Below are 27755 nucleotides of genomic sequence, written 5' to 3'. Positions count from 1 at the left end.
GCAGTGGTTAGCGCTGTCGCCTCACAGCAAGAAGGTTCTGGGTTCGAGCCCAGCGGCCGACGAGGGCCTTTCTATGTGGAGTTTGCATGTTCTCCCCGTGTCCGTGTGGGTTTCCTCCGGGTGCTCCGGTTTCCCCCACAGTCCAAAGACATGCAGGTTAGGTTAACTGGTGACTCTAAATTGACCGTAGGTGTGAATGTGAGTGTGAATGGTTGTGTGTCTCTATGTATCAGCCCTGTGATGATCTGGTGACTTGTCCAGGGTGTACCCCGCCTCTCACCCATAGTCAGCTGGAATAGGCTCCAGCTTGCCTGTGACCCTACCCAGGATAAGTGGTTATGGAAAATGGATGGAACAGTGCTATGGATAGCAGTTGGTAGTTTTTGCTTTGAAAGTACAGTAACTGAAAATGTCGATGCCAGCTTTTAAAGAGGCACTTTAGAGTAATGTAACGTTTGTGGTGAACTATAACTCAGATCACAAAAAAAAAAGCTTCTTGTAAAAGCTTGCAGCTTTGATTGAAAGTGGTTGAGTTTTGCCTTTAAAGGGCATGGAGAGAGAAATGAATTTGAACAGTTAAATACTCTAATTTATGATCATAATACATGCTTATAGAGGAGAATGCTTTTATAAGCGTTTCCCCTAAATTTATAAGCATTTCTCTTGTCAATGTATAAAAGGAATGGGAGAAACTTTTTTTTAAGTAAGAGGGAAGAACACTAAACAGTTTTTTTTCAATATTGCATAACTTCCTCCTCCTACTAGCTCCACTACTACTAGTAATACACTGTACTCAAGTTGAGGGGGGATGGGGGGGATGCCATCCCTCCTGGAATAAAAAATGGTCAAAATCATCCCCCCTCTAAAACGGGCATCCCCCCTCCCTTCCCTTGAGCAATTTTATCAATAAATGTGGGCATTACTTCTATTTAACATTGGAATTAGAAATGCCATTCCACGTAGCTTTGCTGAGCATACAATAAGCTACCGCGAGAGAGGGCGCGCACAAGCGAAGCGTTTGAGGAGGTGACATTCAGTTGGGGTTCCGTTATTTTTTATTTCATTCGGTGTCAGTGACAGCAGCGGATTGCAGCATCATGGCCAAGCGGAGTGGACAGCAAGACCTAAGCAAGTTCGGATTTAAGGTCGCAAGAAAAAACATTTCAGAAGGTAAGTTACGAATATCAGTCACACTTTCTGTGAGCCCACTATCATGCTATAAAGTTCCCGATATGTAGCCTAATTTGTGGACGGCGGATAACAACACAGCTATCATAATGAATGTTAGTTTGGAGTCTAGCCAGCTATCGATAGCTTACTCAGGTTCATGTTAGCTTTGATTTCTTGTATAAGGCCATTAATTTAATCAGCCTGGACGTTCGTTTGTTATTCTTCAGGCAACAAATAGTGTTATTCAAGACAGGAAGGCTAAAATAAATGACACTACCAGTTTTGAAGGCTTCATTGCCTCATTAGAGAGCCGGTCACAACATGTAAGGCTGATTTACAATTTACTGTTGCTTGTTTTAGCTTATTGGTTCCCTACCTACCTCTGTATTTACGTAACTCAATGTTCCCAATGTTCAGCTTTGAATAAAAATTCTATTGACTTGATATGAAAAGATTCAGTTGTTCATTTGCATTGCCTGCTGAGGTTTTAATAAATTATTTACCAAACGATTTAAAAGGAGCCTACCATGACTATGAAGTTACACTTCAAATTTGTCATCTGCATTTCACTCTAATATGGAGAATGGGGTAGGTATGTCAGCCAGGAGACTGACTAAATATGACACATGACATCCACACTGTGCATGTTTTACAGTAAAATACCAGTGTATTATGTTTTTTACAACAATAAAAAGGGTACACAGTGTATACTACACACTTTATCAGCACAAAATACCGTATGTCTGGTAAATGAACAAGGTCCACAGACCTACGTTGTGTGCAAACCCTCCTAAAAGCAAACCAGTTTCCCACCGACGGACCGACCAACCGATGGGTCAACATGCGACTAAAAATTTCACCATCCCCCCGGTTTGATTTTACAACTCGACCACTGGTAATACAACAACAACAGCAATAAAGAAGAAGATGAAGATGATATCAATATATAAAACCTATACATATCAAGTTCAGAAAGCTGCAGCACATCAGATATGAATCATTCTAAACATTGTGTTAAAACACCGAAAGTCGAGCCAGCTTGCATGGAGACTGACCAGAGGAAAGACAATGAAAGTGGATTAAGCTGTTCTACTCAGCACACGCTGGTAAAACAGGCATATTTTTAGATGAGAGAGAGAGAGATTTGATACCACATTAGTGAGTGGGAGCCGGAAAGTTAGTTCCTCACTATTAGATTGGTAGAGTTATGTGAGTGGGAAGCTGCCTCATTAGCTCTCACTGGCTTCTGAAAAGGATTGCAGCCTTTGACTTCACTACTGTGCACATGGACTTCGGGTCTATAAATAATCGTGTATAGTTCATGGTGTTTCATTAAAAAAAAAATACACACAACCCATGTCTTCACTTTGTATTCCTATTTTAATAACAGCCATGTAATATTCTAACAATTACTGTATAATAAAACCAAACTCAGGAAAACCAGACCAATCACACTTGTCTCTTGTGGGTATTTGTTTGGCTACCTTTTAAGATTTACATGAGAAATAAAAAAACTATGCATGGAATCAAATGCATCTCAGTGGACAATTAGCACTAAGGGCTCTGCTATTTACAGACTGCACAAATGGAGCCCATTTTGACAGTCACAATACTCTAATAAGAGTTTCATTAAACCTAATAGAGCAGTTAATGAGATAATGGAAGTCTGTTGGGGTATAAATGAATTCACCCAGTCATCCAAAAACTCTTCGTCATGTTGAGTCTATATTGTTTGATGCATACCCAAAGATTACTCAAAACAGATTTCTTCTGAGCAATTAAGTGCTGAACAGAAGTAGGTGGTAGGAAATGGATCGCACTGAGACATTATGAAGTCACTAAAAGTCTTGTGCACCAAAGCTGTCTTGTAATATTAGAAAGTGATAATGCACTGTGTAAACAAATATCACACAATCAACTCATTCATGGATGACTACTCTATCAGGAACTCTGGAGAGTCAACGAAAAGAGGGGGTCAAGTTAAAATGGAGGAAATGTTTCAGACAGAGTAGCCAAAGGGCTTTTCCTTTTCAGATCATGCCCTTCGTCTTCATACTTGAAGACTGACATCAATTACGCACAATTGGGGAGTTGTTCTCAAGTCGTTTACTGTTTTAGCCAAATATCACTGTTCTTTGTTCTGACATTTATTGGCTTCAATCATCAACCACATACAGTATAACTATCAGCTGTATATTATAAAGCCAGATCTACAGTATAGTGGAACTGCAACTGTCTTGGCCACCCAATTTGGCAACAGATGCATGCAGACAGATATGATTTTGTCTGTTAGAAAGACTTTTGATCTTGTGCTGATTTTCAGTCCAGAAGCCCTGAGCGTGGTCTTATTTTCATCTCCTGCTTTTACTAACCTCAGTACTTTGAAGTGTTCTTAGCTAAAGATCATGTTATATATACACAATTAAGAGAGACTGGTATTTAAAAGTATTTAAAAGTATTTTTTGGCCTGTCAGATTTTTCAAGTTTAGGTCATAAAAAGAATTTTCCCTGACACCCAATTATTTTTGTTGAGTGGACCGAAGGCTACTGAATTCGAATCACAAACTTCCAATTTCATTAGTTTTTTTTTAAATAGAACAATTAATGAAATTGGGGCCACATGGTCCTAAATTCTCCGCTATTTTTTCCTGCTTCACCATGACGCAATACAAGATACTATGTCATGCATCATGTAGTGGGCTTTCCCTGTTCATGCAAGGCATTGTGGGATACAAATTTGAAACGGGAGAGAAAAATGGAGGACGTGAGTGTGCGAATGAAACTGGAAAGACCGACTACAGTAACGGAAACCGAGAAGAAAAGACGTTATGTTGCGGAGGGAAGGAAACGCAGGACCAAACTAATAAATATCGGTGGTCAGCGAGCACCTCGGTGTGATCAGCTGTTTGTTTAGCGACAGAATGACGTAACTGTCAGTGCACAAAGGTAAACCTGTAGATGGCAGTAATGCAACACTGGATGCCAGCTGCAGTAAAACCCTAAAGATGAAGAAGACAACGACTAAGGTAAACCTGTGCATGCGCACACGAACTTCCCCTGTCTGCTTGACTGCACAAAGCAAGAGATTTCATGCACAGTATTTGCTAGGGAATCCCTTCAAATTAAATAACTTCCCAGCCACAGAATGGCCTGTTTATTTTTTAGATATTACAAAAGTAAACATATATTACAATGACCACATTTCAGAGGGAACATTTCACCAATTTTATGAAATCGAAAGGCCGTCTACTTTTAATTTTGAAGTTAAACATTTTTTGTGATCTTTGGGAAATAAGATCAGACTGAATTAAAGGTGTCTTATAACCTATTTATCAGTTTAAAATTAGTATTCTGCAAGGCTTATTAACAATGTGACTCATTAGACAGTGCTCACTCTGTACTCATGCACTTAACGGACACATCACACCATTATCTGGAAGCTTAGTCAAGTGTGAGCTCCAGCGGCTCACTTGCACCCCTCTATGGACAAAACCTCTATTGGGTAACCTTGATTGAACAGGAAACAATAATAATGAAAAAAAAGCTAAACTTGTGAGTTTCTCAGTTCTTTTTGAACATAGGCTATTAAATTAATTAACACACACACACACACACACACACCGAAGTCCAGAAGATATGCATTACCCTTCCACAGTGGAGAAGGTCTAACATGCTATAATTCAATTTCACATTGTGCTACAATAATCAATATGTGGCTGAACACATTATATTTAACTGTGCAACTTGATATGCAGTTGTTCCTACTGAATTATAGTATAAGAGCTGAACTAAAGCATAATGGTGAGAACATCTGAGAGTTTTGCTACATGCTTTCAACATATAACGCTCACCAGATTTCTCAAAATCAAGGCTAAAAACTGGGTAATTACTTCCTCAAAAACCTGCATACAGTTGCTGGAAAGTTCAAATCAATTATGTAAGTTTCTCAAACCACACTTCATTGCATTTTCAGAAGTGGTTTCCTTTCCGCTGTGAGAAGACAGGCGATGCTTTTCCTTCAAAACAATTCTTCTGAAAAATTATGGTCTTATATCTTACAACCTGCCAAAGTCATTCAACCCCACAGTAAATCTCTGACACTTGTGCCCCCACATTATTTAGGACACTTTAACCTCATTACTCAGGATACCTTTACCATACATATGGTACAGTGGACATAAAAAGTGTACACACACCGTTAAAATGATAGGTTTTTCTGATGTAAAAAAATGAGACCACAATAAATCATTTCAAAACGTTTCCCACCTTTAATGTGACCTATAACCTGTACAATTCAGTTGAAAAAAACCCCCAAACAAATCTGTTAGGGGGAAAACATAAAAAATAAAAAACGTACAATAAGCTGGTTGCACAAGTGTGCACATCCTTAAACTAATACTTTGCTGAAGCACCTTTTGATTTAATTACAGCATTCACAGTCTTTTTGGGTCGGAGTCTATCAGCCTGCCACATCTAGACTTGGCAATATTTGTCCACTCTTCCTTGCAAAAGTGCTCCAAATCTGTCAGATTGTGAGGGCGTCTCTTGTGCACAGCCATCTTCAGGTCACCCCACAGATTTTCAATTGGATTTAGGTCTGGGCTCTGGCTGGGCCATTCCAAAACTTTTTGGGGTCACTGTCATGCTGAAAGATGAAATTCCTCTTCATTTTCAGCTTTCTAGCAGACACCTGAAGGTTTTGGGCCAAAATTGACTGGTATTTAGAACTGTTCATAATTCCCTCCACCTTGACTAAAGCCCCTGTTCCAGCTGAAGAAAAACAACCCCAAAACATGATGCTGCCATCACCATGCTTCACCGTGTGTATGGTGTTCTTTTGGTGATGCGCAGTGTTGTTTTTCCGCCAAATATTAGTCTGGCTAACGCGACTTCAAAGCTCTGCGAGCATTTGGTCTGGCAAAGATATTAAGCCCAACCATTTCCCAAAGTGCGTGGTTGACCCGCTTCCCTGAAATGCCTCAGTTTGCTACTGGTCGAAGCCAGAAAAGGCTGTGACGAAGCTTAAACCAATCACATCACTCTTTCCTCTGACGTATGTGACGCGACGGGGCTAACTGCTAGATTAAACTCTTACCGAAGCCGGTCGGGAGCAAGGCGAAAACGTCCTTCCTTTCAATAAATACCTCCAGGCTGCTCTTTGCTCCGTTTTCAATGAGAACTTGCTCCATGTTCGTAATGTTTCTAGTGAATGAAGCGCTTCCGGCATAGATTCTGTAAACAATCTATGGCTTCCGGTCGCAGTTCTACTACGTCACTGCCTTGAACATGCCTCTACCCAGGGCCGTTGGAGATGCTCAAAGTTGATTGGCTCCCGATTTTTCGGGAGCTTGGAAGAGCTGTAGATAGCTTGCCTGGCCAGACTAAGCTTGCAACAGGCCCTCGTGTTGCGTCACGCTTAGGATGGGCGGGCCCAGGCTAGCCAAATATACCTTTTGGAATTGTGGCCAAAAAGTTCAACCTTAGTTTCATCAGACCATAAGACATTTTCCCACATGCTTTTGGGAGAGTTTATGTTTTTTTTTTTGCAAAATTTAGCCAGATCTGGGATGTTTCTCTTTGTAAGAAAAGACTTTCATCTTGCAACCCTACCCCATAGTCCAGACATATGGAGAATACAGGAGATTGTTGTCACATGTAGTACACAACCAGTACTTGCCAGAAATTCCTGCAGCTCCTTCAGTGTTGCTGTAGGCCTCTCGGCAGCCTCCCTGACCAGTTTTCATCTTGTCTTTTCATCAATTTTGGAGGGACGTCCAGTTCTTGGTAATGCCACTGTTGTCCCATATTTTCTCCACTTCTTGATGACCATCTTCACTGTGCTCCATGGTATATCTAATGCCGTGGAAATTTTTTGCCCCCTTCTCCTGACTGATAACTTTCAGCACTGAGATCCCTTTGATGCTTTGTAAGTGTGAGGGAAATTTAGTGAATGAACATTCCTGTTCTCTGTGTTTCTGTGTGCTGAGCTCAAGTGGCCTAGTGTACTGAGAAAGATGTTTTTCCCATGTAATCACCTTTCTGTGGCCTTGGCTGGTGATAAGCAGGGTGCCTGAGTTCTCCATAACTACGCATCTGCCTGGACATACCAGAGCATGCCAGGTGCACGCTTTAACAAAGCTTCATAGAAAATCTTGAGCCAATCACATGAAGATGCAAGCAGTAAGCGAATGCCTTTAGAGTATAATAGATAACAGCCACTAAAACACAACTCAGAGTGCGCGTACTCTCGGCATCATCAGAAGTGGTGTCTTCTTCTGTTCTTCTCTTTCCTTTCCTATTTTATATATCTTTTATATGAGCTACTATAATAAATAACTGAAAAGACAACTACTAAGCGTTCTGAAGTGTTTATTAGAAGTTTCCATTACAATTTGGTGTCCCCTGGGTGGGCCCTGTGCGTCTGATCCTCGGACGACGGAACACTCCCAAGGTTACGGTGCAGAGCTGAGAACTCGGATGAGAGACCAGGCCATCAGGGCTCACCGAACCAGTAAGTGATAACTTTGCATTCTTGTGTAAAGAAATTAGTGGAAACAGTATTTAAAGAATGATACAAGAAATGGACAGAGATTTGTCCTAGTATTTAAAGGATGATATAAGAGACAGACAGAGATTTGTCCTAGTCAATGAAGACTGATATAAGAGATGGACAGAGATTGTCCCAGTCAAGGAAGACTGATATAAGAGACGGACAGAAGTTTGTCCGAGCCCAGGAGGACTGCTAAGCTGTGGTACCATCAATATGTTTGCTGAAACGGATAAAACACAATTTTGAGACAATAAACCGCGAGTAGTTTATTGGGTTGTGTAAGAGAAAAATCCGCCCAAGTGACGACTGGGTAACGGCTTACCTACTTCAGCGAGGGAAGTACGGGTGCGTGTCTCGACGGACTCACGCTCAGCGATTCGTAACTGGGAGAGAATTGAGTTTTGCTCCCTTTGTTCTGTATGAACAACTGGCCCGTCGGAGGAACGGGATAGAGAGGTTCAATTACGAAGTCGCAAAGACACACCGGTCTGCACGCAAAATATTGATGAATTAACAGAGTACTGTCCTCCACCAAATTCTGAAACAAAGAAATAGATTTTGTACACATGCGCGAGTTGTCTTTGAGGTTGTTGTGCTAAATGATACCTACTTTAGTTTAAGGCAAATGTCAGATAAATTGTTTACTAATAAGAACACACCTAAAGGATTATTGTGTCGCATTTTTGGACATAGTCCAACTTGTCCTTCTTGTGATCCTAATAAAAAACTCAGCCATTGTTGTCATAACCTATTGATATAACAGTGTACAATGAGGAACAGAAACAGTAAGTTAGGGAAAGAAAAGAAAAAGCAAGTAAGTGTGAAGCTACATAAGAATTGGCTGTTCCTATGACAGCCCAAACATCCAGTTTATGAAAACCTTGTATGGTGAGGATTATTTGGCATAGTTTGACATATGGGTAAAGGACTTAGGATTGCCTGAGAAGGACAGTTTTAGTCCCAGGCAGATAGAACGGTTAGAAGAAGAGTTGAAATGGAAGGGAAAAGAAGAGCCTGCAGATAATGTTAAGTTCTTAGGGGACTGGAGGGCATTTTCTGCATGGAAAGAAGAAACACTTAAGAGAGAGTACAAAAGAGAGAAACGACAGGCAGGGCTCTCACCCTCTTCTCAGTGTCTGAAATTTCAGATGGACCCTGACCTGGAGTCTGCCCCACCACCCCGATACACACTGCCTCCTCTGCAAGGCGGAGCATCACTCCCAGAAGCGCTTCACCCACAGAAAGGGGGAGAAGTCGAGACAAAGAAAAAAGAAAAAAAAAACTGAGCCTCTGGAATCTCTCCCAGCCTACCAGCTGCCTCCAGCATCAGCGCCTCCCCTCGCTTCTCCATCACACACGAGATCCAGTCTTACATATGGCAACGGAAGAGACACCCTCCTGGACCTGACCACGTGCTCACCAGTGGGTCCACAAGGCCGTAACCTAAAGTCTGAAGTCCTTCATCTTCCAATGGTGGAAATGGCTGGAGCTGACAGCGTGCTTCTAGTCCACAGACCCTGGACGACAGCTGACATGAAGGAAAGCATGGCTTCTCTTCCCAATGTGAGAGAGGTAGGAGGAAAGAGATTTGGTAACGAACTGTTGATGTTTTGCAGAGAATTCCAACTGACCACCCATGAAATTCACCGCCTAATCATGACCAAGATGGGTATAGATTGGAACAAGGTTTCCAGAGAACGGCCAGAAGCCAACCAGCAGATGGCAATAGTGAGTACAGAGATACCATCACTGCTCTCTGTGCTCATCTGGACAGTGCTTTTCCCTTGAACATAGACATGACTAAGATCAGTATGTGTAAGCAAGAAGATGGTGAAGTGGTGTCAGCGTTTCTCGCCCGTCTCACCACCACGCATGAGAAACACAGTGGCCTGACCAGGCTCGTGACCCTGGCTGCAGTGGCAGGCACTCCTGAGCCTCACCAAGATCGAACAGTACGCTGTGCATGCAGAAAAGCTGCTGAAAGAGAAGGAGAAGACAAAGTCAGCACAAAGAGACCAAGACCTACACGCCGCCACTCTCACTCTTTTCCAGACTGTTCAGCCTGGACAAAGAGGAAGAAGAAGAGGAAGAGGTCGAGGTAGGGGCCGAGACAGGATGACCTGGAGTGACTTGTCCTTGATAAAAGGTGCAACCTGCTACATTGCTCAAAATTGTCTCCACAGTAGCAGCCAGAGGCCCTGTGAGGAGTACAGCAAAGCAGACTGACGGGCGGACTCCAGGAATGGGCCCCGCACAGAGAACAGGGGAGGTAACACACACACACACCTGATGATACACATACACATAGACAGGAGCATTCACATGACGTTAAACACATTAGTAGCAGCACCTGCATGCAACAGCAAGACTACACAGAAACGCTAGATACACCAGTCCAAATAGATACACCTGAAGTTGCATTAAGTTTGTTAAAATACACAACTACTCCCTTCTCTAAACTCCCTTGTATGCCCCTCACTGTATGTGGGCATGTGTTAACCTTTTTAGTAGATTCTGGAGCAGGACACTCAGTGATACAACATGGGGTACTTCCAGTAGACCCACCGTTCAGCTCAAATTCTATTCAGACGATGGGCATCTCAGGACGACCTGTAACTGAAACTTTCTCAGTCAACCTCCCGTGTAAAAGCGAGGGAGGAATAGTTACGTCCCACTCATTTCTCATCTCACATACATGTCCAGTAAATTTGTTAGCACGTAATTTAATGTGCAAATTAGGAGTAAATCTCACGTCCACTCCAGATGGACTAACTATTGAAGTAAGTGAAATGTGCGGTGTGCAGTACGGGTTTGGAAGCCCCCTGTATGTGTATGTCTGCTCAGATCAACTCACACAAACTCCCAAACACCTTGTACAGCTCACACACTTGAACACCTCATCAGTTGACACAGATTATATGAAAGAGGAAGATTTACATTGCACAGCACATGTTGACCAAGGGCAAGCTGTAGAGTTTGAAAAGACTTGGTTTGCAGACCCCCACGCACGTGAAAGATTGACCCTCAAAACTGCATATTGGTCTAAACATTATTGCGCTGTGCAGGTCCATTTTACTTGTTGTCCAAACAGCTGCATCAATGTTCATCGCAGTGTTCTCAAACATGTTATACGCGGCCTCATGTCAGAGGACTCTGAGGCTGACTGCTACCAACATGATTTCTTTGACATCGTTAATTCTATACCCCATGTCTCATTAGCAAAGCTGCGAGCCGCCCATTGGAAAGACGTGGGGAAGTGGGTCAGGAAGTGCGCAGCCAATGGCAATGAATGGTCCCAAACAGAGGACCCTAGTGTGTTGTTTTGCCAAAAGCTTGGGGTCTACAAACAAAGTCATGCTATGTGTGTGCATGTTAAGCGCAGCGTAATATTAGCCACTGATGACCGGGATCCTGGGGACCCCGGCTGTAGTGGCCTGTTTGTCTCTGTTTCCACAGGCATAACTCCAGCAGAGGTGCACCCCAAATTGGCGGGAGTTCCAAATTCTGTTTGGGCGAAGGGTAAACATGATGTGGGCCTAATAAAGAATGCTGAACCAGTGGTGATCACTAGGGATGTCCCGATCCGATCACGTGATCGGAAATCGGGCCCGATCACATGGTTTCAGACTCGATCGGAATCGGGCATTGCCTCCCGATCAGGGATCGGCTATATATCTATATAATATATTCTCATTTTTAACACATCAATAGCTATGCGTTGGCACAGAGTGAGACCAGACCTCGTCTCAACACAGCAACATCAACGCGTGCGGCATGACATCACTTTGTAGCGGAGACGCTATTGGTTATTGGCTGCCTGTTGCCGGCAAAGTTGAACACGGAAGCAGTTCGAAGCGGAAAGCAAAGCATGAGATCATTTTTTTTTTCGTTGGATGACAAAAGAAACGGGCTCAAACCTGAAAGGGTAGAAATGCTTGTTTTCATCAAGAAAAACGTTCATTTCCTTAATTGAAATTACTGTACACCACTGTGAGATGTGTTCTTAAAAGCAAATTACCGGCACTGTGGCACTTTATTTTTTTTATTTGTTTACATTCCTGCCAGGTAGGCTATTTTAAGGTTATTTTTTTTAATTTGTTATTTATTGTTCAAACTGCCTCACGTAAGTGCTCTGTTTGCTAACGGAGTTGTTGGATGTTAAAATAAGGTGTTAAATAAAAAATGAGGAACATCCCGGATCCGTTTCTTTCCTTGTCTTTATTTTTTATGGATTATAAGAAGTATCGGATCGGGACTCGGTATCGGCAGATACTCAAAATCAAATGATCGGTATCGGATCGGAGGGCAAAAAAACCTGATCGGGACATCCCTAGTGATCACCCCCAAATCAGATTTCAGACCTAGACAGACCCAGTACCCACTCAAACCAGAAGCAATCGCAGGTATAAGACTGGGCTTTGATTCATTGCTGAAGGCAGATGTAATTGTCCCTTGCCAGGACTCTCCAGTGCGCACTCCTATTTTTTCCAGTTAAGAAGGCAAGAAAACCATCCCAGCCCGATGAGTGGAGGTTTGTCCAAGATCTGCAAGCAGTCAATGCTGCGGCTGTCCTGAGCGCACCTGATGTCCCTAAAGAGTGCTCTGCAGACCACACCCACTCTGGGACTGCCTGACCCCAATAAACCATTTGTTCAAACTGTAGATGAAAAGAAGGGTTTTATGACCTGTGTTCTTTTGCAGAAACACGGGGATAGATTGAGACCTGTAGCCTACTTCTCCAGCAGGCTAGATCCAGTGGCGGCTGGACTTCCTGTTTGCCTGTGTGCAGTTGCTGCGGCTGAAAAGGCAGTAACTGCCTCCAGAAATATTGTGGGGTATTCTAACCTCACCCTTTTGGTCCCACATGCTGTCTCCCTGCTTCTGTTGGAGAAAAAGACGTCACATTTGTCAGCACAGAGATGGTTAAAGTATAAGACTGTCATACTTGATATGCCTAACATCATTGTGAAACGTTGTTCTGTTCTGAATTCTGCCTCTCTTCTCCCTACAGAGGACGATGGAGAGCCACATGACTGTGTTGCTCTCACTAACGATTTTTGTTCCCCCAGGGCAGACTTGAAGAGCGACCCTTTGGAAAATCCAGACATGGTCCTCTATGTGGATGGTTCAGCCTCCAGAGACTCAGAGACGGGAAAGAACAAAGTAGGTTTTGCCGTAGTCTCAGATCATTAGGTCCTCAAGACGTCATGTCTGTCCTCAAACCTGTCAGCGCAGGTCGCAGAGCTCTGTGCCCTTATTGAGGCATGCAAATTGGCTGCAGGGCAATCTGTCAATATTTTTACGGACAGTAGGTACGCATTTGGCGTTGTGCACGATTTTGGCACCATTTGGAAACACAGAAATTTTCTCACTAGCACAGGATCTCCCATTGCACATCATAAACTGGTCTCTGAGTTGTTGGATGCTATTCTACTCCTTAGAGCCATTGCTGTGTGTAAGTGTGCTGCCCATACTAACAATACTGATCTTGTGTCTCAAAGGAATGCCAGGGCGGACGCGGCAGCTAAGTGTGCAGCCTCAGCTTCCAGTTCACCCTCTAACCTTGCTTTTCCTTAGGTTTCTACCCCCTGTTTACAGCTAGCAGACCTTCAGAGCACTGCCACCCAGGACGAGAGACAAGTCTGGAAACAGGTCAGCTGTATCTTTGCAAACTTGGTCTAGGTTTGTCCCTTGGGCTGTCCCTGTCTACCAAAATACATGTTCCCTTTCTATGCAAAATTGGCACATGGGCTCACCCATGTGTCAAAAGGGGGGATGTTAGCAGAAGTAACAAAGAGGTGGTTCACAGAGGGGTTTTCAAATTATGTTGCAAAATTTTGCAAGCAATGCTTGATATGCACACAAAATAATGCAGGTCAAGGTATCAAACTAACTCAAGCAGCACACTCAATATCAGACAAACCATTTGATCATCTCCAAATGGACTTCATTGAACTGACACCTAGTGAAGGGAAAAGGTATTGCCTGGTAACCATTTAACCATTGGATAAAGAGAGAGGGGGTCGTAATACAATGTCAACATTTAGTTTAATTGATGTTGAGACTCTGAGAAAAACAGTACAAAGTCTCAGCTCCTCCACATCTGAACTGGACATTTTACCTACAGTCTTTTTCAAATCTGTTCTTCACCTAATATCAGACGAGGTACTTCAGATTATCAACACCTCCTTACGAACTGGCATGTTTCCCTCATCTCTGAAAAAGCGGTTGTAAAACCCCTACTGAAAAAGAATAACCTAGATGTCTCAGTACTCAACAACTACAGGCCCATATCCAATTTGCCATTCGTTGGTAAAATAATTGAAAAAATTGTTTTTAATCAATTAACTGCCTTCCTGACATTAAACGGATGTTTTGATAAGTTTCAGTCAGGTTTTCGTGCCAATCATAGCACTGAAACAGCTCTTACTAAAGTCATGAATGACCTACGTCTTAATTCTGATGCTGGTAAAACATCAGTCTTGGTGCTTTTAGACTTAAGTGCTGCATTTGACACGGTAGATCATTTCATACTGTTACATCGACTGGAGCATTGGGTTGGATTTACTGGTATAGTAATCAACTGGTTAAAATCTTACCTACAACAAAGTTTTTTTATGTGGCCATTGGAGGCCACAGTTCATCACCCGTGTCCTTGAACTGTGGGGTTCCCCAGGGCTCAATCCTGGGACCATTACTATTCAACCTTTATATGCTCCCACTTGGACAAATTATTAACCTTCATCCTACCAAGTGGGGTCCATCTGGACCCCGCACCTATATGTTTGTTTGCCATTTTAAAAATATGTGACATACTGCCTCACCGTTTTATGAATTTGTCAGAATTTATGTCTTAATTAAAACACTAAAGCACCGGAAGATCAGCTTTTTGCATTGTGAAGGTATAATTAATTTGTTACTGGGGTCCAACCGGACCCCAGAGTAAAGTTTATCTGTCTTTCATTTTATAATTGAATAGCACACTGAAAGTTAACTTCTTTTATTTCTTTTATGTTCCATAATGAAACTACCAAGGCATTCCTTCTTGGGGTCCGTGTGGACCCCACTGCTGCAATAAGCACAGGCTGCAAAACAAAAGCCCTAAATTATTTTACAATTACTTTTTTGTTTTAAATTCTGTAAGAAAAGACCTAAGTTGTAATCCAGAATGTTTTACAGCTGCATGAGCTGCAAAAATCATGTATATAATGCCAATTTTTTTGTGGCGCTATAATTTGCTACATGTATGCTAGTTATTGCAATATTATTGCAATGTTATTGCATTTATAATACATCATTGATATTCAGCCATAGTGGATTTTGTTCTTCAATAAAGTTATGTCTGTTTGCTGCATTGAATTGGTTCTTACTGCATTGATTTCAAGGTATTCCCTCCTGGGGTCCATACGGACCCCGCCTGGTAGTTTGTGTATGTAAAATTGGCTGGTAGGATGAAGGTTAAGTGTGTTCTTTATGCCTTGGGCCCTTTAGTGTATTGCTGTTATTAATACAAGATGTTCTGAACAAAACTTATCTGGTGATTTTGTCTTTATAAGCTTTAATTTTAAAGAAAAGTATTGGGGTCCAAACGGATCCCACATGTAGCATGGTAGGATGAGGGTTAAGAATAACTCAATAAACTTCCATAGCTATGCAGATGACACTCAGCTTTACTTAGCTATGTCACCTAATGACTATGCCCCTCTTGAGTCTCTTCATATGCATTGACCAAATTAACAAATGGATGTCTCACAATTTTCTTCAGCTGAACGCAGATAAAACTGAAGCAATTATATTTGGCAAAAAGGAGGAAAGGCTTAGGATTGCCACTGTTCTTGAAACTAATGGCCCTTTTCCACTACCCTTTTTCAGCTCACTTCAGCTCGCTTCAGCTCACTTCAGCCCGACACGGCTCGCGTTTCGACTACCAAAAACCAGCACGACTCAGCTCGTTTCAGCCCTGCTTAGCCCCTAAAACTCGCACCATTTTGGAGTGGGGCTGAAGCGAGCCAAGCCGTGCCAAGTGAGGTTGGGGGCGTGAGCAGACACTCCCCTGTGCACTGATTGGTGAGGAGGAGTGTCCTCACATGCCCACACACGCCCCGCGAGCGCGTTGGGATCTGTAAACACCGCAAACCCGGAAGAAGAATAATTACGAATTAGGAGAATTTCTGAAGCCTTATGCGCCTCGCCTCATCTATACGCTCTTGCCAGTCAGTATCTGTTGGCGTTGTCGGTGACAACAAGCCACAGCACCAAGACCAGCAACACTAACGACTCCATGTCCTCCATGTTTATTGTTTACTATTCGGGTCGTGAGACTACCGCTTAAAAGCTCACTGAATCAGTGACATACAGAGCATCGTGCACGAGTTCGCGGAGCGCAAGGCTCGTCGTATGCCCTTCAAATAATGCGCGCAGTAGGCTATTGATGTTTTATTATGAGCCATGTACAGTATGTCGCCGAATGTTTTTTTGTTTCTGAGTTACATGTTCGTTTGAAGGACTTAATGTACAAAATAACATAGTTGCACCCCGTAGTGTTGAAATTGGTAAACACAGTGCATTCAGTGAGGTTTGCACCGCCCTCCTTTTATTTCTGACTCTTCCTGTCACCACTCTGAGCGCTCATTCGTATGCCCTTCAAATAATGTGCGCAGTATAGGCTATTGATGTTTTATTATGAGCCATGTACAGTATCCTAATGTTTTTTGTTTCTGAGTTACATGTTCGTTTGAAGGACTTGATGTACTAAATAACATAGTTGCACCCGGTAGTGTTGAAATTGGTAAACACCGCAGTTGCGGACATTTTGTAGCCTAAAATGATGTTATGATAAGCTTTAATAAAGGGCCCGGTCATTTGCCCCGCCCCCGGCCCGGCTCTGACTTGTTCCGCCACTGTCACTGATGTCACTGTTTGCGCTGCTTAACGACATCACGTGACGTCCACCCACTTTCGCTAACTCCACCCAATGTGTCCACCCACTTCCAGCCAGCACGGTTCAGCGCGGTTGTAGTCGAAATGCAACTCCAACAGCCCCGCTCAGCTCGACTCAGCTCGACTCGGCACGGCACGGCTCAGCCGCGTTTGTAGTGGAAAAGCGGCATAAGGGGCTTAAAGCAAAGGATACTGTCAAAAACCTTGGTGTCCTTATTGACAGCGAACTTAACTTCAACAGTCATATGAAAGTGGTAAAAAAGTCTGCATTCTATCACCTAAAAAACATTTCTAAACTCAGGGGTCTCATGTCAAAACATGATCTAGAAAAACTTATTCATGCTTTCATCTCCAGTAGGGCTGATTACTGCAATAGCCTTTTCACAGGTCTTCCAAAAAAGACCATCAAAGAGCTTCAACTAATCCAAAATGCAGCAGCAAGGGTTCTTACAAGAACAAAAAGGGTAGCCCATATCTCTCCAATCCTAAGGTCTCTGCAGTGGCTCCCAGTGAGCTATAGAATTGACTTTAAAGCATTACTCCTTCTATTTAAAACATTAAATGGGATGGGACCCAGCTACCTACTGGATATGTTTCAATTATATGCACCAACTAGGTCTCTAAGATCACAAGAGAAAAACTTGCTAGTAATACCAGCTGTCAAAACGAAGTGTGGTGAAGCAGCCCTTAGTCGCTATGCTGCTAAGCTTTGGAACCAACTTCCAGATAATATTAAAAATGCTCCTACTGTTGTTAGTTTTAAATCCAGGCTCAAGACAAAACTGTTTTCAGATGCTTTCACTTGATTAATTTTTACCTAAAGTGTAATTAACTTTCTTTAATATAATTTCTTTTAATTTTGATTTTAATGATTTTACTTTCTTTATTTTAATTTCTTTTTAATCTTGGATTTTAATGATTTTACTTTTACTTTAATTCTTTGTTACTGTTCTTATGCTTTTATTTTTTGTGAAGTACATTGAATTGCCTGTGTGTATGAAATGTGCTATACAAATAAACTTGCCTTGCCTTGCCTTGGTAATAGTTGACATGTTTTCAAAATGGGTTGAAGTATTTCCCACAGCTAAACAAGACTCAGAGGCAGTAGTCAAAGCACTCCTGAGAGATATAATTCCTAGGTGGGGTATACCTAGCAAAATCTCAAGTGACAATGGAACACCCTTTGTTAATGCAGCCCTAAAGAAAATAGGAGCATTCCTAGGGATAGACCTGAAACATTGTGCCTACCATCCTGCCAGTGCGGGAGCAGTAGAGAGGGAAAATGGGTCACTTAAAAATAAACTAAGCAAAACTTGTGCAGAAACAGGGCTAGGATGGACAAAGGTCCTCCCTGTAGTAATTCTGTTTGGACGAGTACCCAACACGGGGATAGGGCCAGCCCAAGGAACACTGCCAAACAGCAGACTGTGTGATGATGCAATGTTGAATTACTGTGCAATGTTGTCCTCTGCTTTGAAATTTATCCACAAACAGGTAAAAGAAGCACTTCCCAAACCCACTGAGGGACCTCTGCATGATCTACAACCAGGGGATTGGATAGTGGTGAAGGATTTCCGACGAACCAAGTGGAACAGGCCACGGTGGAATGGCCCAGTCCAGGTCCTGCTCGCAACCCCAACGGCAGTGAAGGTCACGGGCAGAGTGACGTGGAGCCATGCTAGCCACTGCAGGAGGGTTCCTGAACCGGCTGAGCAGGAGGGAAAAGAAGGCCTAAGTGACCCAGATGCTGACTAAAGCTCGTGAGGAAGAAGAAGAAAAAAAATCACTACATGGAACAGTGCGAGTATCGCATCAATCACGCACGCACCTGAGAATTAGTGGACACTGGAGAGTGTAACCCATTAGGAGACGGGTTGTGGCTCCTTATCACGGACGAAGAGGTCAGAGTGACAGCTCCAGGAGGACAATCCCAGCGGACAAATCTGAATGACACCAACGAGGAGAAAGAAGTGTTAATTGAGTACATCTTAGAACAGAACCCCAACCATAAGGTGAGACAAGTGGTAACCCGAGACTCAGGAGGAGAGGTAAGATCTAGTCAGTAAAATTGGTTTCAGAAGTCCCGAGTTTCTCCAAGCTCCGATGAGGTGGGACGAGGGTTGATAGGGTGTACCCGCCCTCTGAGGACTAATACACGTCAAGAAGGGCAAGGGTTAACTCGGTAACATCATTGAGGCACTGAACAAGATGCGCAAGGTTGCTGAACAATTACGAGCAGATGAACATGGAGGAGTTGAAGACAGCTGATCGTGTTAGTTCAGTGGATGGAAGACTCTGATTCTATCCACCATACCGGTCTTAAGCTTAGTGATTGTGATGCTTTGTTTGCTCCCTGTTTTCTGTCAATGTTGTATGTCTGTGTTTCAGAGGCAGCTGACAAATATCGGTTATCAGATGGTGAAAATAGACTCAGACGACTTGCCTGACTGGCCTCCAAACCCACACGAAGACTATAACCCACCGTTCGATGACATCAGCACAGTTGACATGAAACTAGTCCTGACTTAAAACACTTTCATTATGATTGTTTCCTGTTCTATTATTCCTGATCTATGTATATGGCTTGCTAGCATTTACTTAAAGACGTCTATGTCTTATAAAAACAGCCTTAGCATTATCCCTGTACACTCAATGAAGTGTTAAGTCGAATCTCTCTGAGAACTCTTATCACTGAAACTGTGTATAGTTCTTTTCTTTTAGCAGTTATTATCCTGTAGGATAAAAAGGGGGGAAATGTGAGGGAAATTTAGTGAATGAACATTCCTGTTCTCTGTGTTTCTGTGTGTTGAGCTCAAGTGGCCTAGTGTACTGAGAAAGATGTTTTTCCCATGTAATCGCCTTTCTGTGGCCTTGGCTGGTGATAAGCAGGGTGCCTGAGTTCTCCATAACTACGCATCTGCCTGCACATACCAGAACATGCCAGGTGCACGCTTTAACAAAGCTTCATAGAAAATCTTGAGCCAATCACGTGAAGATGCAAGCAGTAAGCGAATGCCTTTAGAGTATAATAGATAACAGCCACTAAAACACAACTCAGAGTGCGCGTACTCTCGGCATCATCAGAAGTGGTGTCTTCTTCTATTCTTCTCTTTCCTTTCCTATTTTATATATCTTTTATATTATCTACTATAATAAATAACTGAAAAGACAACTGCTAAGCGTTCTGAAGTGTTTATTAGAAGTTTTCATTACAGTAAGCTCTCTGCGAACGCTGGCTTTTGCTGGAGGATGCAACGGAGTAAATGTCTGAACTTTATTTGCGGTTAATCAGAGTCATTTTAACTGATGGCAGGTGTGAACCCAAAAAGACTGAATGCTGTAATTAAATCAAAAGGTGCTTCAACAAAGTATTAGTTTAAGGGTGTGCACACTTATGCAACCAGCTTATTGTACATTTTTTATTTTTTATGTTTTTCCCCTGAACAGATTTGTTTGTTTTTCAACTGAATTGTACAAGTTATAGGTCACATTAAAGGTGGGAAAAGTTTTTAAATTATTTAGCATGGTCTCATTTTTTTTTACATAAGAAAAACCTATCATTTTAACGGGGTGTGTATACTTTTTATATCCACTGTAACTAACTGAAGTGCTATGAACTGCACAATATCTGAAACCGAGCAAAATAGAGCACTTACAGTGCCTTGCAAATGTGTTCATCTCCCTTGGTATTTGTCCTGTTTTGTCGCATTACAAGCTGGAATTAAAATGGAATTTTGGAGGATTAGCACCATTTGATTTACACAACATGCCTACCACTTTAAAGGTGTGCATTGTTGTTTTATTGTGACACAAACAGTAATTAAGATGAAAAAACAAAAATCTGGAGTGTGCATAAGTATTCACCCCCTGTCGTATGAAACCCCTAAATAAGAGCTGGTCCAACCAATTCACTTCATAAGTCACATAATTAGTTGATTAAGTTGATTAGTTGATTGCACCTGCGTGCAATCAAAGTGTCACATGATCTGTCACATGATGTCTGTATAAATCAACCTGTTCTGGAAGGACCCTGACTCTGCAACACTACTAAGCAAGCAACATGAAAATCAAGGAGCACTCCAAACAGGTCAGAGACAAAGTTGTGGAGAAGTATAGATCAGGGTTGGGTCATAAAAAATATCCCAAACTTTGAATATCCCAGGGAGCACCATTAAATCTATTATAGCAAAATGGAAAGAATATAGCACCACTACAAGCCTGACAAGAGAAGGCCAGCCACCAAAACTCACAGACCGGGCAAGGAGGGCATTAATCAGAGATTCAACAAAGACACCAACAATAATGCTGAGGAAGCTGCAAAGATCCACAGTGGAGATGGGAGTATCTGTCCATAGGGCCACTTTAAGCTGTACACTCCAAAGAGTGGGGCTTTATGGAAGAGTGGCCAGAAAAAAAAATTTGCTTAAAAAAAAAAACACAGTTGGAGTTTGCCCAACAGCATGTGGCAGACTCCTCAAACACATGGAAGAAGATTCTCTGGTCAAATAAGACAAAAATTGAACTTTTTGACCATCATGGGAAATGTCATGTGTGGCGCAAACCCAACACCCTGAGAACATCAGCCCTACAATGAAGCATGGTGGTGGCAGCATCATGCTGTGTGAATGTTTTTCATCTACAGGGATAGGAAAGCTGGTCAGGACTGAAGGAAATATGGATGGCACTAAATACAGGGCAGTTCTGGAGGAAAACCTGTTTGAGTCAGTCAGAGGTTTGAGACTGGGACGAAGGTTCACGGTCTAGCAGAACAATGACCCTAAACATACTGCTAAAGCTACACTGGAGTGGTTTAAAGGAAAACATTTAAATGTCTTGGAATGGCCTAATCAAAGCCCAGACCTCAATCCAATTGAGAATCTGTGGCATAACTTGAAGATTGCTGTACACCAATGCAACCCATCTAACTTGAAGGAGTTGGAGCTGTTTTGCCTTGAGGAATGGGCAAAAATCCCAGTGGCTAGATGCGCTAAGCTAATGGAGACATACCCCAAGAGACTTGCAGCTGTAATTGTAGAAAAAGGTGGCTGTATAAAGTACTGACTTTTTTTTTTGGGGGGGGGGGGGGGGGGGATACTTATGCACATGTCAGATTTCTGTTTTTTTTTTCATCTTAATGTTTGTGTCACAATAAAAACAACAACAACAACGTGCACCTTTAAAGTTGTAGGCATGTTGTGTAAATCAAATGGTGCTAACCCCCCAAAAATCCATTTTAATTCCAACTTGTAATGCAACAAAACAGGACAAGCACCAAGGGGGATGAATACTTTTGCAAGACACTGTAAGTAGGCTACCAGGAACAATTTAAACATTAATGACATTGCAGAAATAATTTTTAAAGAATTTTAAGGCATACATGGGTATACGTTATCTGTGAAAGACAGATAAGATGGCTGTGGGGTTCATCCAAATTGTGTCCTTACTACTTGCTCGCATACCTTCAGAACACGTTACAGTAACGGTCATGTAGTAGGTTCTTAATTGACGTTAGTACATAATGAGTATTTAGACTCAGCCTTCACACCTTGTCTCTACTGCGCAGAGTCTGGCTCCAAATTTGAGAACATGGCAGAGGAATTTTGGTTTAATTTTTTTTTAACAAATTCCTTATTTACAAACAACTTAGCTTTTAATATATATATATATATATATATATATATATATATATATATATATATATATATATATATAGTGCTCAGCGTAAATGAGTACACCCCCTTTGAAAAGTAACATTTTAAACAATATCTCAATGAACACAATTTCCAAAATGTTGACAAGACAAAGTTTAATATAACATCTGTTTAACTTAGAACGTGGAAGTAAGGTTAATGATATAACTTAGATTACACATTTTTTCAGTTTTACTCAAATTAGGGTGGTGCAAAAATGAGTACACCCCACAACAAAAACTACTACATCTAGTACTTTGTATGGCCTCCATGATTTTTAATGACAGCACGAAGTCTTCTAGGCATGGAATGAACAAGTTGGCGACATTTTGCAACATCAATCTTTTTCCATTCTTCTAATGACCTCTTTTAGTGGATGCTGGATGGAGAGTGATGCTCAACTTGTCTCTTCAGAATTCCCCATAGGTGTTCGATTGGGTTCAGATCAGGAGACATACTCGGCCACTGAATCACTTTCACCCTGTTCTTCTTCAGAAATCCAACAGTGGCCTTAGATGTGTGTTTAGTCATGTTGGAAAAGTGCACGATGACCAAGGGCACGGAGTGATGGTAGAATCTTCTCTTTCAGTACAGAGCAGTACATCTGTGAATTCATGATGCCATCAATGAAATGCAGCTCCCCGACACCAGCAGCACTCATGCAGCCCCATATAAGGACACTGCCACCACCATGTTTCACTGTAGGCACCATGCATTTTTCTTTGTATTCCTCACCTCTGCGACGCCATACAGTTTTGAAGCCATCAGTTCCAAAAACATTTATCTTGGTCTCATCACTCCAGAGTATAGAGTCCCAGTAGTCTTCATCTTTGTCAGCATGGAAATTGTTTGTGTTCACTGAGATATTGTTTCAAATGTTACTTTTCAAAGGGGGTGTACTCATTTATGCTGAGCACTGTCTATATCTCATCTCATCTCATTATCTCTAGCCGCTTTATCCTTCTACAGGGTCGCAGGCAAGCTGGAGCCTATCCCAGCTGACTACGGGCGAAAGGCGGGGTACACCCTGGACAAGTCGCCAGGTCATCACAGGGCTGACACATAGACACAGACAACCATTCACACTCACATTCACACCTACGGTCAATTTAGAGTCACCAGTTAACCTAACCTGCATGTCTTTGGACTGTGGGGGAAACCGGAGCACCCGGAGGAAACCCACGCGGACACGGGGAGAACATGCAAACTCCACACAGAAAGGCCCTCGCCGGCCCCGGGGCTCGAACCCAGGACCTTCTTGCTGTGAGGCGACAGCGCTAACCACTACACCACCGTGCCGCCCTGTCTATATATATATATATATATATATATATATACAACCCCAATTCCAAAAAAGTTGGCATGCTGTGTAAACTGTAAAGAAAAACAGAATGCAATAATTTGCAAATCATGGAAACCCTATATTTCATTGAAAATAGTAAAAAGATAACATAGCAAATGTTGAAGTTGAGAAATGTTATTGTTTTTTTAAAAATATATGCTCATTTTGAATTTGATGTCAGCAACACGCTTTAAAAAAGTTGGGACAGGGGCATGCTTACCACTGTGTTTCATCACCTCTACTTTTAACAACACTCTGTAAATGTTTGGGAACTGAGGAGACCAATTGCTGTAGTTTTGAAAGAGGAATGTTGTCACATTCTTGCCTGATATACAGTTTCAGTTGCTCAACAGTTCGGGGTCTCCATTGTTGTATTTTGCACTTCATAATGTGCCAAATGTTTTAAATGGGAGACAGGTCTGGATTGCAGGCAGGCCATTTTAGCACCCTGACTCTTTTACTATGGAGCCATGTGGTTTTAATATGTGCAGAAAGCAGTTTGGCATTGTCTTGCTGAAAGAAGGAAGGCCTTCCCTGAAAAACATTTTGTTTGGATGGCAGCATATTATTCTGAAACGTGTATATATCATTCAGCATTAATGATGCCTTCCCAGATTTACAAGCTACCCATGTCATGTGCACTAATGCACCCTCATACCATCACAGATGCTGGCTTTTGAACTGTATACTGATAACAAGTCGGATGGTCCCTCTCCTCTTTAGCCTGGAGGACGTGGTGTTCATGATTTCTAAATAGAATTTCTACTTTTGATTCATCAGACCTCTGGACAATTTTCCACTTCGCCTCAGTCCATCATAAAAGAGCTCGGGTCAAGAGAAGGTGGCAGTATTTCTGGATATTGTTTATATCTGGTTTTAACTTGCATTTGTGGATGCAGTAATAAACTGTTTTCACAGACGATGGTTTCCTCAAGCATTCCTGACCCCATGCAGTGATTTCCAATGCAGACATGTGTCTGTTTTTAATGCAGTGTCTCCTGAGGGCCTGAAGATCACAGGCATCCAATGTCAGTTTTCAGCCTTGTTTCTTGTCTACAGAGATTTCTCCAGATTCTCTGAATCTTTTCATGATATTATGTACCACAGATGATGTGATCCCCAAAATTCTTTGCAATTTTACATTGAAGAACGTTATTCTTAAATTGTTGCACTGTTTGCCCAAGCAGTTTTTCACTGAGTGGTGACCCCATCCCCATCTTTACTTCTGAGAGATTCCGCCTCTCTGGGATGTTCTTCCCCAATCATGTTACTGACCTGTTGCCAATTAACCAAATTATTATTATTTTTTAACATTACACAACTTTTTCAGTCTTTTATTGCCCGTCCCAACTTTTTTGAAATGTGTTGCTGACATCAATGTAAAAATGAGCATATATTTTTCAAAAAACAATGAAATTTCTCAGTTTCAACATTTGATATGTTGTCTTTGTACTATTTTCAATGAAATATAGGGTTTCCATGATTTGTAAATCATCATATTCTGTATTTATTTATGTTTTACAGTGTCCCAACTTTTTTGGAATTTGGGTTGTATATATATAAAAAAAAACAAATCAGACCATGGAAATTGAACTAAAAATAAAAAACTAACTAAAGAAAGAAAGGCATGGTGGTGCAGTGGTTAGCACTGTCACCTTACAGCAAGATGGTTTTTGGTTTGAACCCTGCGGCTGATTGGGGCTTTTCTGTGTGGAGTTTACATGTTCCTCTCTGTGTAGGTTTCCTCTGGTTTCCTTCCAAAGACCAGAGCTTGCCTGAAATCAGCTGGGACTGGCTCCAGTTCACCCGTGAACTTGATGTACAAGTGGTATTGATGGATGGATAAATAAAGGGATTTTTTTTGCTTCATTTCTTTCTTCTTTTTAAAAAAAAAATAAATTCAACAAAGGCGGCACAGTGGTGTAGTGATTAGCGCTGTCGCCTCACAGCAAGAAGGTCCAGGTTCGAGCCCCGTGGCCGGCGAGGGCCTTTCTGTGTGGAGTTTGCATGTTCTCCCCATGTCTGCGTGGGTTTCCTCCGGGTGCTCCGGTTTCCCCCACAGTCCAAAGACATGCAGGTTAGGTTAACTGGTGACTCTAAATTGAGCGTAGGTGTGAATGTGAGTGTGAATGGTTGTCTGTGTCTATGTGTCAGCCCTGTGATGACCTGGTGACTTGTCCAGGGTGTACCCCGCCTTTCGCCCGTAGTCAGCTGGGATAGGCTCCAGCTTGCCTACGACCCTGTAGAACAGGATAAAGCGGCTAGAGATAATGAGATGAGATGAGAAATTCAACAAATTTGTTATTTACAAACAACCTGACTTTTAACATTTTCACATACAATCAGTAGGCTCTGGTGCATATTTGGCTTCATTTCTATATAACAGAAAGGGCATGGAGCCACGCTTGCCATGTTTTTTAGTCATAGGTACCATATTAATTAATGAACATGTCATGGCAGTAAAGCCATTTTTTATTGTAAAAAAAAAAGACAGACAAAAGCAGAAGTCATTAATACAATTAAAAAAGACTTTAACATTTCAATCAGATGGATTTTGAACTGAACACATTAAAATAACGGGTAGCATGGTGGTGTAGTGGTTAGACCTGTTGCTTCACAGCAAGAAGGTTCCGGATTTGAGCCCAGTGGCTGACGAGGGCCTTTATGTGTGGAGTTTGCATGTTTTCCCTGTGTCTGCGTGGGTTTCCTCCCACAGTCCAAACATATGCAGGTTAGCTTAATTGGTGGCTCTAAATTGACTGTGAATGGTTGTTTGTGTCAGCCCTGCGATGAGCTGGCGACTTGTCCAGGGTGTACTCTGCCTCTCACCCATGGTCAGCTGGGATAGGCTCCAGCTTGCCCCCTGCGACCCCGCAAGGGATAAGCGGCTACAGATAAAACAAACAAACAAACAAAAGCTCCGGTTTCCCCCACAGTTCAAAGACATGCAGGTTAGGTTAACTGGTGACTCTAAATTGACCGTAGGTGTGAGTGTGAATGAGTGTCTGTGTCTATGTGTCAGCCCTGTGATGACCTGGCGACTTGTCCAGGGTGTACCCCGCCTTTCGCCCGTAGTCAGCTGGGATGGGCTCCAGCTTGCCTGCGACCCTGTAGAACAGGATAAAGCGGTTACAGATAACGGCTGGATGGATCTATAAGAATATTGGTATATGAATTTGTAGCTGCAGCCTTGTGTGACTGAACATTAAGCGTATCGAGTTTACAAACGCAATTCATTAAAATAACCACACAAATCTATAGTTTGAACAGCTTTCTGAGTTTGAGTCAGTAATTGTTTTTATATCCTGCTTGGTCTCTTTTTCAAAGACCAAAAATAACAGTTTATTTATTTATTTATTTATTTTTGCGGTCCAAATCCTGCGTTCTGATTGGCTGGCGAGCGGGTCTGTATCCTACGATACGGACCCCGGTTACGGACCTCTGGCGACTCGCTGGTTCACAGCAACAACAAACATAGTAGCAATTTTTGTCAACATTTATCTTTTTTAAAATAATATTTATTTATAAGATTATCAAAAATCTTATAATTTTCCCCCCCAGCATTTCTCAGGAGAATAGCATTAATTTTACAGCATGGATAGCAACAGTGTTCACAGTGAAAGCGAGTTTTACTATCCTGAGGAAGAAGAAATAAAACATTTCAGGAGGAAGCTAAAAACCTCTAACTGTTGCTAACAGTTTGATCTCAATTAATGAGGCCCATTTTGGACCATGTTATCCTAATACATAATATTACGTTAGGTAAAAACTTTAAACCAGTACAATCTCTTCTTCAAAGTTTCATTAAATGGCTTTATTTATGCAATATAAAGGTCATAATACTGCGTAACTTTGGTCGAGCAAAAACATGGCTGAATCCTGAATGAGTCCTATTTGTATAAATAGGGGACTACCGGTACATAGGCAGCAAAATGTAGTTTATTTTCCTGCCATGGAAGTGCACTTGTATACCGAGGAGGAAGCCATTTGCATTACAGCCGTGAATGAGGATTCAAAATGGTGGCTCGCCTCGGCTCGGTTTCCCCTTTCGGGCGCTCTTGTT

The sequence above is a fragment of the Neoarius graeffei genome, chromosome 5, assembly GCF_027579695.1.
Source record: "Neoarius graeffei isolate fNeoGra1 chromosome 5, fNeoGra1.pri, whole genome shotgun sequence".
Lineage (NCBI taxonomy): Eukaryota > Metazoa > Chordata > Actinopteri > Siluriformes > Ariidae > Neoarius > Neoarius graeffei.
Note: the sequence above shows the minus strand (reverse complement) of the source record.